Source organism: Pleurodeles waltl, chromosome 9 (genome assembly GCF_031143425.1).
Source record: "Pleurodeles waltl isolate 20211129_DDA chromosome 9, aPleWal1.hap1.20221129, whole genome shotgun sequence".
In the NCBI taxonomy this organism is placed as follows: Eukaryota; Metazoa; Chordata; class Amphibia; order Caudata; family Salamandridae; genus Pleurodeles; species Pleurodeles waltl.
Window position 1 is genome coordinate 1,159,927,752 of NC_090448.1, and position 14,735 is coordinate 1,159,942,486.

The following is a 14,735-nucleotide window of genomic DNA, read 5'->3' on the forward strand; positions in this document are numbered from 1 at the left end:
AGTCCAAGTATTTACAGCCAAGCGTTAAAACGACAACTTGATTCTTTTGTTTTCCCTGAAGGTGTGGCTCTCATACAATATGTCGATGATATTTTGTTGGCGGCTGATACCCCTGAGCAATGTGAAAAGTGCACTTTGTCCTTACTTTCTTTTCTTGCTTCACACCATCATAAAGTGTCACGAAAGAAATTGCAATATTGTAGGCCAAAGGTAACCTATTTAGGTCACCTTTTGTCTAAGGAGGGCCGTGCACTCACATCAGATCGTATTCAAGCAATTCTAGACACACCAGTACCCTCTACACAGAAAGATGTTCGTGCATTCCTTGGTCTTACTTCTTTTTGTAGGCAATGGATATTAGGGTTTTCACACATTGCCAAACCTTTGCTAGCACTTTTGACTAAAGATACTCCAATGCCCCTCCCATGGACAGATGAATGTGAGACTGCTTTCAGGCAGCTGCAACAAGCCCTTTGTTCAGCACCAGTGTTAGGTACTCCAGATTACATGAAGCCTTTTGCACTTTACATACATGAGAAAGATGGATGTGCATTGTCAGTTTTAGTACAGACACATGGTGATAAGCAGCGTCCCTGTGCATATTTTTCAGCAGTACTTGATCCTGTCGCTCGAGCGTTGCCTGGGTGTTTTCGTTCAGTTGCCGCAACAGCTGTGTCAATACGTCAGAGTGAAGGGATAGTTTTGTCACATAAGCTGTTGGTGTTAGTACCCCATGCGGTTGATGCTCTTTTAAATCAAACAAAGACACAACATTTAACTAGCGCTCGTATAACAGGATATGAATTGACATTGCTGGCTCCTCACATTACACTGAAGAGATGTGCAACACTAAATCCAGTCACTTTTTTGCCATAACCGGTGACTCAGCCTCAGTCACTAGAAACACATGATTGTATATTCCTTACCGAAGAACAGACAAAGGGTTGTATTGATTTACAAGATACGCCCCTTCCAGATGTAGACGGGGAATTGTGGGTTGATGGGTCTTGTTTGAAGTTGCCAGATGGTACGACCTCAGCTGCATATGCAATCACCACAATACACACGGTAGTGGAGACAGCTCGTATACCACAGAAGTCAGCTCAAGCAGCTGAACTAATAGCTTTGACACAAGCATGTGAGCTTAGTACTGACTTATGTGTGAACATTTATACAGACAGCCGCTATGCTTTTGGAGTGGCTCATGATTTTGGTTTGCTTTGGAAGGAGAGAGGTTTTCTCACATCCCACGGGATGCAGATAATTCACGGAGAATTAGTGCATAACCTCTTGACTGTATTGACATATCCAAAGAAACTAGCTATTGTGAAATGTAGTGCACACAAGAAAGTGACCGATAAGATAGGGTAAGGTAATGCTTTTGCGGACCGCGTAGCACGTGAGACTGCGATGCAGCGAAGTACTACTTCTATGTATGTAGTGAAGTCACAAGCTGAACATTGGCATAATGCTAGACAAGACGTATTAGATATACAGAAATCTGCTTCTGTGAAAGAATGTGAGCAATGGTCTGAAGATGGAGAATTGGATGATGAGGGCTGTTGGCGGAATAAGCAGATGGATAAATGGAAATTGCCTATAGCTTTTGTACAACCTATGGTTCAGATGGCACATGGGCTGGCACATGTTGGAGCTTCAACAATAACAAAGTTGCTTACGCAAGTTTGGGAGCATCCAGAAATTTCCACTACAGCTAAGAGAGTAGTACAGTCTTGTTTGATCTATTTACAATACAATCCTGGAAAAGGGACACGTACTCCTGCGGGAGGGTTTGCTACACCAACTGCACCTTTTGAAGTTCTACAAATGGATTATATTTAGCTTGAACGCTGCAACAATTTAAAGTATGTCTTGGTGGTGGTATGTGCCTTCAGTAAATGGATAGAGGCGTATCCCACAAAGGATAATACTGCCATTACCACAGAGAAGGTGCTTTTAAAATAATTTTTCCCTAGGTTTGGCGTTTTCAGACTTTTATGGAATGATAACGGACCTCATTTTGTTGGGGAAGTTATTAAGTATGTCCTGAAAGGATTAGGGATCAAACAGAAGTTCCATGCGGTTTTCCACCCACAATCAGCAGGGTTGGTGGAAAGGTATAATGCTACTTTGAAGCTGAAGTTAGCGAAGATACAGGCTTCCACATCCTTAACTTGGCCGGATGCATTACCGTTGGCATTATTGTCTATTAGGTCAGTGCCACACTCTCGACTCGGCCTTAGCCCATACAAAGTGGTTTTCGGGAGGCCAATGAACATTTGGGGAGTTCCTAAACCAAAATCTGTATATGATGTACCTTGTGTCCTGATGAATGATTATTTGGCACAGTTAACTGACAATTTGGTTTCTATTCATCAACAGGTTCGAGAAGCACTTCCTGACAGATCTACAGGTGAAGGCCATGAACTCAGACCTGGTGACCAGGTGATGATTAAGTCCTTTGAAAGATCAAGCAGCTTGGAACCAAGGTGGCGAGGCCCAGAACAGGTGCTCCTTGCGCAAAGGTCAGCAGTTCGAGTGACGAACCGAAAGAATTGGGTCCATAGTACTCACTGCAAGAGAGTGCTACCTACCTTGGTGGAACCTGCTGTGCTGACCGATCATCGAGAGATTTTGACTACGGAGAAAGGCCGTGCTATATCACCTGACGAATCTGCAGAGGTCTTCCCGGACCATACGACTTCTGGAGTGTCGCAATATAATTTGAGACCGAGGAAAGAATCTGAAATGTTTGGGAAAAAAACTGGTTGAGCTACCGCACTGGGTTAGTGAAACGGAGAGCCAATGTGGCAAGGGGGTATCAGCCATGCATTGGAGTAGTGACACCCGTCTTGGCCCGTGGTGAAGAAATCAGCGGCTGCCCAGGGATAAGAGCTCCAACAATTGTTTTTAATTCATTTCTGAAAGGGTCGATTATCACTGTTGCTAAAATGAATAACAAACTGATCATTAGTACTATGAGGTTTGTTGTTGTTTTGGTGGTTACAGCAACAATCACTTGGTTTGTTGAAAAGAAGGCTCCTGCTCGTGAGTTTTTTGTTGCCACTATTCCAGTACCAGAGGATCACTATTACTTTACACTTCCCTATCAGGAGCAGAAGCACCGTCAATCGTACTTCAATAACACCTTCATTCAGATGTTGCATCATACCCATAATGCTACAAATACTACTAACTGTTGGGTATGTGGAATGATACCTGCGCATAAAAAGAAAGGAGGAACACCTTTCATTCCTCTTCCTTTTTCACACAAGGGTTCTTGTCAAGCTTGGTACACGCTTTTGTTTGCATCTGGAAAACGTACAGAGGGCGGACTTCTTTTTCGCCTTAATAAAGTATGCTACCAAGACAAAGATGGGTATCTCCAAGCCAAAGGAACTAAATGGGAATGGGAAGAGTATCAACCAGACAATGTTTCAATACCATGGGGGTCATTCTGACCTCGGCGGTAAAAGGCGCTTACCGCCGGTCAGAAGACCGCCATAACACCGCCGCGGCTGCGGAAAGCCGCCACGGTCATTCTGACCCACAACGGCCAAACCTCCAAAAATCCGACCTCCACTGCAGGCCGCCACATCAGCGGGCAGCGATAAACTGGAGATGACCAAACCTCCACCGTCACGCCAACAGAAATACGCCCATGCCATTTCGACCCACGAATCAACGCGGCGGGCTTTCCAACGCGGTATTCCATTGGCGGTACACACCGCCGCGGTCAAAATACACACACAGCACCAAAACACAGGCACATTGGACAATTACAAATACACACACCTGATACACATACACAACCCACTCCCACACAATCAATCAACTATAAAACACACCCCCACATCACCCACAAACCCCTACGACCACAATTACTGAGAGAAGGAGAGAGAGACACAGCAGACAATCCATAGCAATACACACTGAGGCACACTACACCATCACACACACCACATAGTAGCACAAAGCACCACACACCAACATACTCATCATCACATACACCACCCCACACCTCACCCACACCACCCCAAAGGCACCCACGCTTTTCGGACCAAGAACTCAGGGTGATGGTGGAGGAAATCCTAAGAGTGGAACCCCAGCTCTTCGGCTCACAGGTGCAGCACACCAGTATAGCTAGGAAGGCGGAGCTATGGCAGCGGATCGTGGACAGGGTCAACGCGGTGGGACAGCATCCCAGGAATAGGGAGGACATCCGCAAACGATGGAACGACCTACGGGGGAAGGTCCGATCGATGGTCTCCAGGCACAACATCGCGGTCCAGAAGACTGGCGGCGGACCCCCACCCACCCCTCCCGAATTTACATCATGGGAGCAAGAGGTCTTCAACATCCTGCATCCTCAGGGCCTCGCAGGAGTAGCCGGAGGAATGGACTCTGGTAAGTCCAATCTCAACTACTATATCCCCCCCACCCCACCAGCATGCCAACCCACACCCCCACCCTCACCCCCAAACCCCCAGCACACATCCTCCCTGACAATGTCTCACCAGCACAACCCACCCATCCCAACACCAACTCCTGCATGCCAACACAATCCATGGACACCCATCACCCAAGCATGACCACTGCACTTACCCCCCCCCCCACTAACTACCCTCACAACACCTCCCTCAAGAGAATGCCTGCACTGGGGGACGAGGGCACCCATAACACGCACGCCATTGCACACACAGAAACAATAACCAAACTCTCTTACCCCATGCAGGACCCGAACGCCAACACACCAGTCAGGAGGGTCCAGAAATGTCCATCCCACCCCCGGAACAGGCCCACAGTGAGGACAGCAGCTCTGTCGACACTGAACCTGATGACCAGCCCGGACCATCGGGGACCTCTGGGCAGTCGGTTCCCCTCAGGCAGCCACAGGCCACACCAGACCCGACCCCCTCTGCCAACACCAGCACAGCTCCCACCCAGCGGGCCCATGCCTCTGTCTCTAGGACACGTCAATCAGCGATGTGTCTGCCACTACAGGGCACCCAGGCTAACCCAACACCCCAACAACAACAGGGACCTGGGGGCAGTGGGAGCGGGCACACCGTCCAGGAGACAGAGGCTGGGGGAAACCGGGCAGCTCGGAGGGCTGCTGTGCGACAGGGGGGGGAGGAGAGGCCCAGGGAACCCACTCTCCAAGAGGCCCTCACCACCATCATGGGGGCCTACCACCACTCCCAAGAGACAATGGCGACGGTACTGGCCAGGTTCACGGAGATCCAGGCACAGCAGGAGGAACGCAACATGGGGTTCAGGGAGGAGCTGAGAATCATCGGGACCGCAATGGGGACCATCGTCCTGGCCCTCAACAGGATAGAAGACGCGTTGCGGGACCATGTGGCACCACACAGGGCCCCTGTCACTAGCCCGGACCAGGAACAGCCTACCACCTCCGCCGGCGCAAGTGGACAGGAGGCCCCAACACCACGACAGGCCACCAGAACCCCACCTCCTGCTGAAGAACAACCACCCCGTAAGAGGAGCCTGAGATCCAAAAAAAAGACAGAGTAGGATGTCAAGACCCCCGCCAGCAGGACATACCCCCTGAACTCTTCCCACTGTCCCACATTGCCACCCTGTCCAACCATGAACTGCCTCTGCTCCATCCTTCCACAGGCAAAAGGACAATGCACCTGTGAGACTGAGAACTGGACTCTGCCATGGACATTACTCCACCCCCACCCATCACCCTTATAATCACATGTACCAATATCTAGCACTGTAAATAAATCACATATTGCACACAAATCAGTTTGGAGTCATGCTGTATTATTAGCAAATGTATTACATATTACTGTTCAATATCTGTTCTGTCAATTAGTGATGACAACATACCAATGTCAATACGCTGTAGTTCATGGGCAAACCAAGCAGAAGTCAGGCACTGAGTCATACAGCACTGAGAAGGGAAGGGAAAAACAAAAATTACCCAAAAAGATCTGGTGGGAACTACAGAAAGTACAGATGCAGGAGGCTATAAGCAATTGTGAAATGGCGTGGGTGATTCTTACCTGGGTGTTACTGGAAATACTGTTGTATCACTCTGTCCCTATTGTCTGTGTCGTCCTCTGAGTCTTCCTCCTCTTCACTCTCCACAGGCTCCACGGCTTCTACAACACCACCATCTGGACCATCCTCCTGCAGGAAAGGCACCTGGCGTCGCAAAGCCAGGTTGTGAAGCATACAGCACGCCACAATGATATGGCACACCTTCTTTGGTGAGTACATTAGGGATCCACCGGTCATATGCAGGCACCTAAACCTGGCCTTCAGGAGGCCAAAGGTTCGCTCAATCACCCTCCTAGTACGCCCATGGGCCTCATTGTAGCGTTCCTCTGCCCTTGTCCGGGGATTCCTCACTGGGGTCAGTAGCCACGGCAGGTTGGGGTAACCAGAGTCACCTATTAGCCACACACGTTGTCTCTGTAGCTGCTCCATCACATAGGGGATGCTGCTATTTCGCATCACATACGCGTCATGCACTGACCCTGGGAACTTGGCATTTACATGGGAGATGTACTGGTCAGCCAAACAGACCACCTGGACATTAATCGAATGATAACTTTTTCTGTTTCGGTACACCTGCTCATCGTCTTTTGGGGGTACCAAAGCCACATGGGTCCCATCAATGGCACCAATGATGTTGGGGATATGTCCAAGGGCATAGAAATCACCCTTCACTGTAGGCAAGTCACCCTCCTCTGGGAAAATGATGTAGCTCCGCATGAGTTTCATCAGGGCAGACAACACTCTGCTCAAAATCTTAGAAAACATAGGCTGAGACATTCCAGATGACGTGGCCACTGTGGTCTGGAATGACCCACTTGCCAAAAAATGGAGGTCTGACAAAACCTGCACCAGAGGGGGAATCCCTGTGGGTTGGCGGATGGGGGACATCAGGTCTGGCTCCAGCTGGGCACACAGTTCATGGATAGTGGCACGGTCAAGTCTGTATCGAAGTATTATATGGCATTCTTCCATTGTCGACAGGTCCACCAGCGGTCGGTACACGCGAGGATTCCTCCTTCTCATCCCAAGTCCCAGCGGACGGTGCCTAGGAAGGACAACATGGAGCACAGAGTCAGCCAAACCACAGGTACGTACAGACAGCTTGCACAGTTAAAGAATGGCAATGGGTTGAAAGGCGTGTATGTGTGGCAATGCAAGGCCGAGGCCTGTGTGTCGCAGTCAAAATTAAGCCATGTAGGCCCTTGAAATGGCGGCTGCCTGACCTGTGAAGTGGGACAATGGGATGTGAGGTCAATGCGCTGGCGGGGCACACCGTGGCGGTAGGCGGTCGAAGACCGCGGCGCAAAGCCGCATTGGTTAACATTGAAGCCTATGGGTTTCAGGAGCCAATGACGAAGTGCGCCGGCGGTCGCGGTACGCACCGCCGCGGGCGTGACCGCCATTTTCTATCTGCTTAATCACTCGAGACCTGATCATCCACAGGAGAGGACCTATACTGCAAGTGCTGCTGTGACCTCGGTCTGGAAGATACAATGGCTGCTGCAACTGGGGAAAGGGCCCCTGCCTTCACGTCTGAAGAGTTGGAGAAGCTCGTGGATGGGGTCCTCCCCCAGTATGCGCTACTCTACGGTCCTCCAGACCAACAAGTGAGTACACCGGGTGCACATGGAATGGGCTATGCCTGTGTGGATTGGGGTGGATGTAAGTTGGTGGGGTGGGGGGCGAATGAGGAGTGCAACGCCCGACAGATGAGAGCATGTGCCATATGGCAAAGTTGGAGGGGGGGGCCAATCACATCTAACATGCAGGTCATTGATGATTTCCTCCTTTCCACCCTGTACATGTCAAATAGGTCAGCGCCCATCAGAAGATCGAGATTTGGCGTGCCATCGCCAAGGAAGTCCGGAACTTGGGGGTCCACAACAGACGGGGCACCCACTGCCGCAAGAGGTGGGAGGACATCCGCCGTGGAACAAGGAAGACCGCAGAAACACTGCTGGGGATGGCCTCCCAACCTAGGAGGGGTGCCAGTCGCACCATGACCCCCCTGATGTCCCGGATCCTGGCGGTGGCCTACCCTGAATTGGATGGGCGCTTTAAGACATCACAGCAGACACAAGGGGGTGAGTATCAGCACATTCTCCTATCTTTCTGCGCAGTGGAGGCGTATGGGTGGGGGAGGAGGGCTGTGGGTGACATTAGGCCAGGGCGCTTTCTGTAGTGTAGTCCTCTCCCTTAGGCATGGCCCTGTGCCCCCAGCCCCCACCTCGGTAGGGTGACAAGTACAGCCATTGAAGGTCCAGCATCTCCCATGTGCGCGTTTGACATCTCTTGGCCTGTTGTCTTAGTCAGTAGTACTGAGTAGTGTACCCCGAATGCGCGGCTTAGTGCATTAGGCACCTGTGTCTGTCCTCTCCGCCAACGGTGTTGACATTGCATGCACTCAACCTGGTCTTCTTTTTTCTCCCCCCACCCTTTCTCTTCATCTTCTTGTGCATGTGTGCATTAGCATCATCAGGCGGAGGAGATTTGGCATCGGAGCACGAGGGAGCTGCAGGACACAAGGCCCCGGTGGGCCCAGGAACAGACACCGAGGGCACCAGTGATCCGGAGGGCGAGGGGAGCACCACGACGGGGACCGCTGGTGAGAGCAGCGAAAGCGACACGTCCTCGGATGGGAGCTCCCTAGGGGTGGCGGCAACATCCGTGCCCCCCGCCTCTACAGGTACAGCCGCCACCCAGCGCACCAGCCCCGCCCTCCCAGCAGCCCCTCAGTCTTCGCTCCGTGCCCGTTCGCCCAGGAAGGCGCGCGTCTCCTTCGCCCCAGGCACCTCAGCCCCTGCCCCTGTTGCCCCTGCTGCCCTCAGTGCGGAGCTCATTGACCTGGTAAGGACGCTCATTGTTGGGCAGACGACCCTTTTGAATGCCATCCAGGGTGTGCAAAGGGAGGTGCAACAGAGCAATGCGTACCTGGAGGGCATTCATTCAGGTCAGGCTGCCCATCAACGAGCGTTCACTGCTCTGGCCTCAGCACTGACGGCAGCCATTGTCCCGGTTTCCAGCCTCCCTCTTCTTACTGCCTCCAGCCTTTCTCTGTCTCCTGTCCCTCAGCCTATCCCATCCACACCATCAGACCAGCCTGCACACACCTCAACACCCAAGAGCAGCTCATCCAAACACAAGCACCACAGATCCCACAAACACTCACCCAAGCAACACCCAGATGCAGACATGCCAACAGCCACTGCCACCCCTGTGTCCCCCTCCTCCTCATCTCCCTCCTCCCTCCCTGTGACGTCTACACTCACACCTGCATGCACCCCAACATCAGCCAGTGCTTCCATCACCACCTCACCCTCCAGTACAGTCCACACTCGTGCAGTCACCACCCCCACTGCCATTTACACGTCCCCTGTGTCCTCTCCCACTGTGTCTGTCACCCCCTCTTCCAAGACACACAAACGCAGGCAGCCACCCACCCAACAGCCATCCACCTCACGACAGTCTACAGCACCAGCACCTTCACCCAATGACAGCACACCTGACTCTCCTACAACCACCTCCTCTACCTCCACTTCCATCTCCACTTCTCCTACCCTTTACCTTGGCCCTAAGAAACTTTTCATGGCTAACCTTGACCTCTTTCCCCCGATGAGCTCCCCCATCCATCTTCAAAGAGTCCCAAGAGCACCGCAGCCACCACCAGCCCAGCTTCGGGTGTCACTGTTGTGCATGGGTTCTGGAGCCCACCCTTTGCCAGCAGTGACACATCGATCAGCAGCAAGGACACGTCCAGCCCCCCCCCCCGGCAAGAGGACCCGCAAAAACAAGGGCCGCCGTGCGAGGACCGACAGGGCTGCCCCCAAGGAGCAATGTGCGGCCACTTCACCACCCACACCATCTAGGGGAGGCAAGGGCCCGAGAGCCCCATCAAAGGAGCGGAAGGGCAGCAGGAGCGCGGAGAAGGTGGACCCCACATGCCACATCCCAGCTGGGAAGGAGGACACTAAGGAGGCCAGGAGTCCGTCCCCGAAGGGTCCAGAAACGTCACGGTCCGAGGGCGACTGAGCAGGGAGTCCAGGCCAGGTCTGGCTCCCTTGACCTGCTGGATGAGCACCGCTGAACAGGGCCCGCCGTGGAGAAGAGCACCGCTGAACAGGGCCCGCGGTGAAGAAGAGCACCGCTGAACAGGGCCCGCCGTGGAGAAGAGCACCGCTGAACAGGGCCCGCGGTGGAGAAGAGCACCGCTGAACAGGGCCCGCGGTGGAGAAGAGCACCGCTGAACAGGGCCCGCCGTGGAGAAGAGCACCGCTGAACAGGGCCCGCGGTGAAGAAGAGCACCGCTGAACAGGGCCCGCCGTGAAGAAGAGCACCGCTGAACAGGGCCCGCCGTGGAGAAGAGCACCGCTGAACAGGGCCCGCCGTGGAGAAGAGCACCGCTGAACAGGGCCCGCCGTGGAGAAGAGCACCGCTGAACAGGGCCCGCGGTGAAGAAGAGCACCGCTGAAAAGGGCCCGCCGTGGAGAAGAGCACCGCTGAACAGGGCCCGCCGTGGAGAAGAGCACCGCTGAACAGGGCCCGCTGTGGAGAAGAGCACTGCTGAACAGGGCCCCCGGTGAAGAAGAGCACCGCTGAACAGGGCCCGCCGTGGAGAAGAGCACCGCTGAACAGGGCCCGCCGTGGAGAAGAGCACCGCTGAACAGGGCCCGCCGTGGAGAAGAGCACCGCTGAACAGGGCCCGCCGTGGAGAAGAGCACCGCTGAACAGGGCCCGCCGTGGAGAAGAGCACCGCTGAACAGGGCCCGCCGTGGAGAAGAGCACCGCTGAACAGGGCCCGCCGTGAAGAAGAGCACTGTTGAACAGGGCCCGCCGTGGAGAAGAGCACCGCTGAACAGGGCCCGCCGTGGAGAAGAGCACCGCTGAACAGGGCCCGCCGTGGAGAAGAGCACCGCTGAACAGGGCCTGCCGTGGAGAAGAGCACCGCTGAACAGGGCCCGCCGTGAAGAAGAGCACCGCTGAACAGGGCCCGCGGTGGAGAAGAACACCGCTGAACAGGGCCCGCCGTGGAGAAGAGCACCGCTGAACAGGGCCCGCCGTGGAGAAGAGCACCGCTGAACAGGGCCCGCGGTGGAGAAGAGCACCGCTGAACAGGGCCCGCCGTGGAGAAGAGCACCGCTGAACAGGGCCCGCCGTGGAGAAGAGCACCGCTGAACAGGGCCCGCTGTGGAGAAGAGCACCGCTGAACAGGGCCCGCCGTGGAGAAGAGCACCGCTGAACAGGGCCCGCGGTGAAGAAGAGCACCGCTGAACAGGGCCCGCCGTGGAGAAGAGCACCGCTGAACAGGGCCCGCCGTGGAGAAGAGCACCGCTGAACAGGGCCCGCCGTGGAGAAGAGCACCGCTGAACAGGGCCCGCGGTGAAGAAGAGCACCGCTGAACAGGGCCCGCCGTGGAGAAGAGCACCGCTGAACAGGGCCCGCCGTGGAGAAGAGCACCGCTGAACAGGGCCCTTCTTCTCAAGCACCGCTCCGCTGGGCCCTTCCTCTCAAGCACCGCTCCGCTGGGCCCTTCTTCTCAAGCACCACTCCGCTGGGCACCGCCGTCTCAAGGACCGCTCCGCTGGGCCCTTCCTCTCAAGCACCGCTCCGCTGGGCACCGCTGTCTCAAGCACCGCTCCGCTGGGCCCTTCTTCTCAAGCACCGCTCCGCTGGGCACCGCCGTCTCAAGGACCGCTCCGCTGGGCCCTTCCTCATAAGCACCGCTCCGCTGGGCACCGCCGTCTCAAGCACCGCTCCGCTGGGCCCTTCTTCTCAAGCACCACTCCGCTGGGCCCTTCTTCTCAAGCACCGCTCCGCTGGGCCCTTCTTCTCAAGCACCGCTCCGCTGGGCCCTTCTTCTCAAGCACCGCTCCGCTGGGCCCTTCCTCTCAAGCACCGCTCCGCTGGGCCCTTCTTCTCAAGCACCGCTCCGCTGGGCACCGCCGTCTCAAGCACCGCTCCGCTGGGCCCTTCTTCTCAAGCACCACTCCGCTGGGCCCTTCTTCTCAAGCACCGCTCCGCTGGGCCCTTCTTCTCAAGCACCGCTCCGCTGGGCCCTTCTTCTCAAGCACCGCTCCGCTGGGCCCTTCCTCTCAAGCACCGCTCCGCTGGGCCCTTCTTCTCAAGCACCGCTCCGCTGGGCACCGCCGTCTCAAGGACCGCTCCGCTGGGCCCTTCCTCTCAAGCACCGCTCCGCTGGGCACCGCCGTCTCAAGCACCGCTCCGCTGGGCCCTTCTTCTCAAGCACCGCTCCGCTGGGCCCTTCCTCTCAAGCACCGCTCCGCTGGGCCCTTCCTCTCAAGCACCGCTCCGCTGGGCCCTTCTTCTCAAGCACCGCTCCGCTGGGCCCTTCATCTCAAGCACCGCTCCGCTGGGCACCGCCGTCTCAAGCACCGGTCCGCTGGGCCCTTCTTCTCAAGCACCGCTCCGCTGGGCCCTTCCTCTCAAGCACCGCTCCGCTGGGCCCTTCTTCTCAAGCACCGCTCCGCTGGGCCCTTCTTCTCAAGCACCGCTCCGCTGGGCCCTTCATCTCAAGCACCGCTCCGCTGGGCACCGCCGTCTCAATCACTGTTTATGGTTCACTGTGCCCACCATGCCTCCTCCTTGACCAGTGGAGACTGTCATCCACCTGATGGACTGTGGCTTTGCACTCCCCAGGATGGTCCAGTGGGCAGCCCACCCACTGTAGAGACATTGAGAGACTGTGGCTTTGCACTCCCCAGGATGGTCCAGTGGGCAGCCCACCCACTGTAGAGACATTGAGAGACTGTGGCTTTGCACTCCCCAGGATGGTACAGTGGGCATGGTGGCTCCTCGTGGATCTGGCGTCGTGGACTCATGTGGCTGTGGTGCCCCCCCCTTCCCTTCCCCCTGAGGTGCCTGTAGTTTTTACATCTGATGCCCCTGCAGTGTTCTCTCCAAAGGACTCAGGTCTCCTGTGTGGGCTTTGCCCTTGTTTCTCAAAACTTTGGCCCACGGACATGATGAATTCGTAGGATGTGCAGGACTTGTTACTTCAGTTATACACTGATGTGTATGTCATTTGTTTTCTTGTGAATATCTTTCATGGTTGTACGATATTTTTCAGGACCTTTTTGGTACATAAATATTTATTCCAAATTTGATTATGTCCTAGCATTTTTCTGGGGTGTTTGGGTGGTGTCACTGTGACTTGTTGCTCTGCATTGGTGTGTACATAGTTGGGGGGGGGGGGGGGTCGCATATGTGTGTGCCCGTAACCTTTCGTCCTCCCCCCTCCCGTGTGTCATAGGTGCAGTACTCACCGTTGTCGTCTGCGCCGGACTTCGTACTTGTGGTAGATGAGAAGGTAGACGAGAGCAGGTAGGATGTTTAATTCGGGTTCCATGCTGTCCTCCTTCCTCCTGGAGTGCGTAGTGGTGAGCGTTTTCCCGTTCGTAGTCTGTTTCCGCCGTGTTTTTATCGGCGGTGCTCCCGCCCCGGAAAAGGTGGCGGATTGGTGAGTTGTGATAGGGTGGGCGGTACATTGTCTGCCGCCTGGCTGTTGGCGGTGACCGCCGCGCTGTTTGTTTGTACCGCCGTGGCGGGCGGAGTGTTAAAGTGGCTGTCTGTGTTGGCGGTTCCCGCCAGGGTCAGAATTCCATATTTTTTACCGCCAGCCTGTTGGCGGGTTGGCCGCCGCTTTAACACCGACCGCCAGGGTTAGAATCACCCCCCATATGTCTTCACAAATACAAGAGACTTTGACAAGAAAGAACAATTTGTGATTTCTGTTACAAAACCTAAAGCAGATTTATGTATACGTAGCATTGGGCGAATTCCAGTAGGGATAAGCGATTGTACCTTGATTTTAACTATTGAGGGTGTAAATAATAGTAGTTTTACAGCTTCACATAATACATATTTTGTTTGTGGTAACTATGGATATTACCAACTACCTGTTGGGTGGTCAGGTGTGTGTTATGTATCTTTTCTATTACCCCCTGTGTTTTTGGCCCCTGCATCATATCACCAAGATTTTAAACTGTTCAATGACATCGTTAAAAATAGATATAAAAGGGCAATAAGTACAAATGAGGTAGACCAAACCGATACTAGCCTGCAACAATATGTTGATTTTAATTTAGGGTTGTTCCCCTTTGTGGGTGCTGCGTTAAACAGTAGGAAAGTGAGACGATGACTAGGGTTGTGGAAGCTGTTACCAATCAGGCATCTCTGGCACTTGGGAATATTACTGAGGAGCTCCAAATTGCGAGGATTGTAGCGCTCCAAAATCGTATGGTACTAGATGTGATATTAGCTGACCGAGGTGGTGCATGTCGCATCATCGGTAGTAGTTGCTGTGTTTTTATTCCCGATCACTCACCTTCAGTATATGATGCAATATCTAAATTGCATAAAATTGCTGCAGAAATCCACACAGAGACTGGTACTTGGACTTTTTCTGGATGGTTTTGGGCTCTTGTTTCCGCCTGGGGCTGGAAACTACTGACTATCCTGTGTGTAATGATTGCAATATTTTTCACATGCTGTATCTGTATTCAGTGTGGTCCAATGTTCTGCTCCATGTGTATTCCTGCTTGTATGCCTACCAAAAGAAATATTACAGAAATGAAAGCACAACATATGTTAGATAAGGAAATAGCTGACATGATGAGCATAAATATACAAAATGAATATTTAGATTATCCTAGAAAGACGAATGTCTTCAGCTAATGCTGAAAGGG